Here is a 4,530-nt window from a genome sequence, read left to right as displayed (position 1 = left end):
ACTTGAGCAGTTCTTTTTTTAAACCAATGAGAATACAAGATTCCAGAGCAGTGTTACATCATAGGAATTCAATCAAGTTTGAAATGTTTTAACGTATTTAGCATATGCGTAGGACGGCAGACGGCTGCTTCCCCCGAATCGTGTGAATATACCCCAGTAATGCGAAGAATTTATATCAATTAAAGGATGGACCTCCTACTTCCGAAATCATCCAAATACTGTGCTACCAAGGCTACAAAACTTGCCTTCCTTTCCCTTCTGAAGGGGGTGGGAGGGAGAGAAGCGAGCCGCGAGGGACTGCGAAGAGGAAAAATCGGAGTGCGTCTATTAATAGCTTCATTCTCCGATTGGCTTAAAGGGAGCAAGAAAAAAAATGGTCTGAATCACGTGGGTTACTATGTGAAAATTCCAAGATGGCGCGTTCCGTCATGAGCTGATTTTGTTGGTGGCGCGCGCACCGTAGCGGTAGCTCCGAGGGCTGTTCGACTCCTCTTCCTCGCCAACGGCAACTTCCGTGGGGTCATTCGTTCCTTATTCTTGTTTTCTTCTCATTTGAAACACAGGTCAGTATCTGGCGCAGAGGCTTCCTGGAAGATCGCGGTATGGCAGTTATTGCCCAATCATTACGGCACCTTTCCTTTAAACCACGGGGAGAGGTTGCGGCTGAAGGGTCTCTTCCTGCGCCTTTAAGGCTGGGAATGGATCCCCCTCAGAGATAACTGGGGAGGATTGGAGCCGGAGGAAAGGAACAGAATATTCAGGGCCATGGGGTGATTGACGCTGTAAGAGCACCAATCGGGGCCTCGTTCGAAGGCTGCTGGTGGTTCTGAGCCATCATCCGAATCATCCCCACTTTGGACATCGGTTCCATGGGGGCCGTTGAAGCCAGGGTGGGGTTGCGCTTTTTTAGCAGATCGTGCCTACCAAAGGGTGGAAGGCGGGACTTAGAGCATTCATCGACACTGGTCCCATCTTGTCCCCCTCTCCCCTTCCTTTGCCGTGAGTGGCCACCTTCTCGGCTTCGAGGACGCTTGTCCTTTAAGCGCCGTCTGTTTATTTGCATTTTTTTGTGAATGAAGCGGGTGGATCCAAGAACCGCACCCGTCTAGCGCTCTAAGAAATCCATTCCCTCCTGCTTAACTTGGGCTGAAAGAGCAATGGTTCAACGGGTGAGTGCGGGGTGGGAATAAGATGCAGCTAAGCATGAAAACTCCCCTTGGGGTGAGGCTAGCTGGTGTCCCTCCCAACAATCCCGGCGGCGAAGGCGAAGCGGGTGGAGGAAGGAAAGGCCGAGGCGCTATGAAGGACGTTGGGCCGGTCGGTCGGCCGGGAAGAGGTCTTCAGTTTTTCAGTCGCCAACTCATTGTGGAGGATAGGCCGTAAATCTACCTCGCATTTTCTCGTAGAACGCAGATATTGGGATTAACCGTTTTCATTTAAATACAAATTGCCATACTAGTAAGATTAAAAAGTGATATTGCCAAGGAATGGAGAGGGACCACGATAAATCTACCGCAGCGAGGACAGCAGTTGCAAAGAAAAATGTGGACCTTTTTACACAGTAACAGACTTAGAATGGCATTAAATGGGTAGTGTTTGCTTCACTCAGATGCATAATTGTATAATTGGATATATATATAGGAGCATTTGCAGGCAATGTATTGGACTGGAAAGGTTGAAATCTCAGTGCGTGGGAGATTAGGCTCATTTGCCTAATCCTGTTGTCAAAAATTACCCGAAAGAATGGGGGAGTTAGCTTTTTGGAGAAAGGGTGAGATAACAGTTTAATCATTTTCATAAAACATATAATAATGCAATGTAATATAATATAATTGTCTCTATGAAGATACTGTTGTTACAGTGTATAGCCTGCTTATTGCACTACTTGCAGTATTTTTTCTATACTGTGTGGCAGACACATCTACCAGATAAAGATAACACCTTGTTCATCTAAAATGTAATCTGATATTTGAGAGCATACTATAACAAGTTTCTCTGACAGCTGTTGCTAGGAGGTTATTTGCAACTTAACAGGACTCACATATAGATCTTAGCTATATTGATATCTTTCTAGTTTCTTGTCCAGTACAGGTAATCCTCGACTTGCAACAGCACATTTAGTGACCATTCAAAGTTACAAGAGCACTGAAAAATGTGACTTATTTTTCACATGCCCCTTGCAGTATCTCCATGGACAAGTAATCAAAATTCAGACTCATATGTATGATGGTTGCAGTGTCCTCAGGTCATGTGATCATTTTTTGCAATCTTTTGCAAAACAAAGTCAATGGGTAAGCCAGATTCACTTAAATGTATCACTAACTTAACAGCTGCAATGATTTATTTAACAACTGGCAAGAAAGGTCATGAAATGGGGCAAAATTCAACTAATGTGTCATTTAGCAACAAATTTTGGGCTCAATTGTAAGTTGAGGACTATCTGTATATTTCACTAGCTATATCTTTGATATAATGAATCCTTCACATACATAAAGTCCTATGTTTCGGCTGATACTACTTCTCTCCCCCAAACTCTGCCAGAAATGAGTCTTTGTGAGACTTGTCGGGCCGCTGCAGCCTCTTGGGGCAGGATGCCTTGCAGGGCCCCAAAGACTCATTTCTGGCAGAGTTTGGGGGAGAGAAGGAAAGACTTCTGCTGCTTCTGCTGTTTTCCTTGTGTGCAGCCAAAAGCAGAAGCAGCAGAGACTCTGGGAAAATTCAAAAAGAGTCTGCAGGAAAATCCCCCCCCCCATTTTCCTACCGACCATTCATTATTCTCATTATTCGGGATCGCAGGACACATACACTTTCCTCCCTCCTTCTCTCTCTCTCTCTCTCTCTCTCTCTCTCTCTCTCTCTCTCTCTCTCTCTCTCTCTCTCTCTCTCTCTCTCTCTCTCGCACACACACACACACACACCCCTCATACATATCCCACCCCTCCAAGGCAGCCACATCCCTTCACTAATCTGCTTTCCAGCTTTCTTCTCCACTGCGCATGCAGGGCAAGAAGTCTAAAAAAAAAATCATATGGTAGTTCAGACCTTCCAACTTCTCATGAAAAAAAAAATCTTGCGAAGTTGGAAGGTCTCTACTATTTTTTTGACCATACTGCCCCAGATTTCTTGCCCTGCATGCGCAGCGGAAAATGCAGCTGGAAAGCAGGTTAGTGAAGGGATGTGGCTGCCTTGGAGGGGGTGTGTGTGTTTTTGTGTGTGAGGGGGGAAGGAAAGGGGGTCCTGTGATCCCAAATAAAGAATGATTGGTAGGTAAATGGGGGGGGGGGATTTTCCTACAGACTTTCGACTATCTCTTTCTGGGTGCGGCACTTCTGCCTGTTGGGCCACTTCCTGAAGCTGGCAGCTCTGCAGCCAGCCGCTTTGCTTTTTCCCTCTTTTTCCTCATGGGAGGATTGCGTGGTGACACTAGTAGTAGGTGGAGGCAGAAGCATGGGGGAGGCAGAGGCAATCCCAGTGCACTGGCCCCTTCATCCCATTGTCTCTTGGCTTGCCTGCAGCTGCACTGAAGATTGCCTGCCTCTCCCGTACCGGTGCCGCCGCCGCACAAGCCTCCCCAAAAGAGGGGAAAAGCAAAGCAGCTGGCTGCGGATATGCTGGCTTTGGGGAACTGGTCGAAAAAGCAGAAGCGCTGCTCCCAGAAAAAGAAGGGCAAAAGCGGTATTTGTGTTGCCCCAAGGGGCCAAGGGGCTGCAGCTGGACAGTTCCGCCCCTGCACCCCACTCGTGCTGGCCACGCCCATCCCCCAGGCTTATTGTAGGGGTAGGGGTAGGGGTAATATTAGGCCCAACCTCAAAATTAGGGTTGGGCTTATTATTGGGTAGGTTGTGTTTTCGGAGAAACACTGTAACAGCGGGTAAAGTAAAACATTGATGTAATGTAAGACAATTTTGTATGTAGTAATATATCTATATATATTCCCATGCTCTTTCTCTTTGACAAATGCTATCATGTGTTTGCATGTGGGAGTAATTGCATTCCTTCTGCTGTTTTCTTGAATCGGTGCAATAATTAGAAATAATACTTCATTTAAACCTATTGCTGACACAAACATCTGTCCGCATGTGTTATATGTATGAATGTTTATGAAACACTGAGGTGCACGCAAGTTTAGCACTGAACATAAGAATGATAATGATATGTTTGATAATTGTAACATTTGCCAATATTTTGTATATGGTACAGATTCCATTTGAGAATTTAATAAAATATTATACTCAGTATATGTGTGCATATATACTGGTATTTCTATTACCTGTTTTTATCATCTACTCTGAATTTTGATGTTGACTGTAAAAACTCATGCCACAGTAGTTTGGATACTGTTCAGGGTATTGAATGGTTTCAGTTTTGCCAAATTAATTTCATTAGGTTACTTTGTTGTGTTTAAAGATGTCCTACTTGAATTTAGAGTTTATTTGAACTTTCAATGATTCTACCCAGATGTTTTTCACAACTTCGCATTACCTTTTTCTTATATATGGGTATCTTAATTCTTCTCTTCCTTCACGTTTC

The 4,530-nt window shown here is 44.8% G+C and overlaps 1 protein-coding gene across 9 annotated transcripts in view; it reads left to right on the top strand.

Moving 5' to 3' along the window:
• Positions 1-408: 408 nt before the first annotated feature.
• HDAC4 (histone deacetylase 4) overlaps positions 409-4,530 on the top strand; it is a 318,456-nt gene continuing 314,334 nt past the window's right edge. For 8 of the 9 annotated variants that reach the window (XM_081945679.1, XM_081945681.1, XM_081945680.1 and 5 more), the window contains exon 1: positions 409-563. The gene's annotated coding sequence lies outside the window, so the exon portion shown is untranslated. Of the gene's footprint in view, positions 564-1,089; positions 1,170-4,530 lie in introns of those variants that run through there. The other variant, XM_081945678.1, reaches the window with a different exon arrangement.

This window comes from Natrix helvetica, assembly GCF_964273705.1.
Source record: "Natrix helvetica genome assembly, chromosome: 2".
In the NCBI taxonomy this organism is placed as follows: Eukaryota; Metazoa; Chordata; class Lepidosauria; order Squamata; family Natricidae; genus Natrix; species Natrix helvetica.
The sequence above is the reverse complement of the archived record's forward strand: the minus strand, read 5'-3'. Positions and strand labels throughout refer to the sequence as shown.